Source organism: Salmo trutta, chromosome 1 (genome assembly GCF_901001165.1).
Source record: "Salmo trutta chromosome 1, fSalTru1.1, whole genome shotgun sequence".
Taxonomy (NCBI): domain Eukaryota; kingdom Metazoa; phylum Chordata; class Actinopteri; order Salmoniformes; family Salmonidae; genus Salmo; species Salmo trutta.
In genome coordinates, this window is record NC_042957.1 from 65,717,414 (window position 1) to 65,719,145 (window position 1,732).

Below are 1,732 nucleotides of genomic sequence, written 5' to 3' on the forward strand. Positions count from 1 at the left end.
GGCCAGCTCTCTTGCTATCTCTCAGAATGACCTTCTTGATCCAAATCAGTCAGGTTTCAAGACTGGTCATTCAACTGAGACTGCTCTTCTCTGTTGGGCATCTCCGGCGCGGCTCACTCTTGGATTGCGTCCTACCTGACAGGTCGCTCCTACCAGGTGGCGTGGCGAGAATCTGTCTCCGCACCACGTGCTCTCACCACTGGTGTCCCCCAGGGCTCAGTTCTAGGCCCTCTCCTATTCTCGCTATACACCAAGTCACTTGGCTCTGTCATATCCTCACATGGTCTCTCCTATCATTGCTACGCAGACGACACACAATTAATCTTCTCCTTTCCCCCTTCTGATAACCAGGTGGCGAATCGCATCTCTGCATGTCTGGCAGACATATCAGTGTGGATGACGGATCACCACCTCAAGCTGAACCTTGGCAAGATAGAGCTGCTCTTCCTCCCGGGGAAGGACTGCCCGTTCCATGATCTCGCCATCACGTTTGACAACTCCATTGTGTCCTCCTCCCAGAGTGCTAAGAGCCTTGGCGTGACCCTGGACAACACCCTGTCGTTCTCCGCTAACATCAAGGCGGTGGCCCGATCCTGTAGGTTCATGCGCAGGTCCTAATCCAGGCACTTGTCATCTCCCGTCTGGATTACTGCAACTCCCTGTTGGCGGGGCTCCCTGCCTGTGCCATTAAACCCCTACAACTCATCCAGAACGCCGCAGCCCGTCTGGTGTTCAACCTTCCCAAGTTCTCTCACGTCACCCCGCTCCTCCGCACACTCCACTGGCTTCCAGTTGAAGCTCGCATCTGCTACAAGACCATGGTGCTTGCCTACGGAGCTGTGAGGGGAACGGCACCTCCGTACCTTCAGGCTCTGATCAGTCCCTACACCCAAACAAGGGCACTGCGTTCATCCACCTCTGGCCTGCTCGCCTCCCTACCTCTGCGGAAGCACAGTTCCCGCTCAGCCCAGTCAAAACTGTTCGCTGCTCTGGCACCCCAATGGTGGAACAAGCTCCCTCACGATGCCAGGACAGCGGAGTCAATCACCACCTTCCGGAGACACCTGAAACCCCACCTCTTTAAGGAATACCTGGAATAGGATTAAGTAATCCTTCTACCCCCCCCCCCCCAAAAGATATAGATGTACTATTGTAAAGTGGTTGTTCCACTGGATATCATAAGGTGAACGCACCAATTTGTAAGTCACTCTGATTAAGAGCGTCTGCTAAATGACATAAATGTAAATGATGTAAATGTCTGTATTATGGTTATGTTAGCTTATGTTTTAAAATCTTTTTTGTTATTGTTTAAAACATTGGCCTCGAAATACCTTGTTTTGAAATAGTCATTTTGAGATGTGCTGTTTATTGTTTAAATGATTAAATGATTGAATGTTTAAATGATTGTTTAAATGATTGCTCATTGTCCTTGCTGCTAGTGGTTTACCTGCCATATATAGAGTTCCAGCGGGACATCTGAGATCCGCGTCATGATGCTTCGACTCCACTGGTCCTGATGATGCTCATGTGAGTTCAGGATCAGCCAACTGCAGTGACGCTTTCGGCATTGACCTCTAAAACGTCATACTATGATAAAAGGTTAGCCTTACTTAGATATATCATTGTGATGTGTTGACGATCATTTGCTTTTGCTAATAAGACAAACATACTTCCAAATGTAATGTGATCCAAGTAGTTGACTGGTCCGTGCATTACATGCATTCACAGAAGC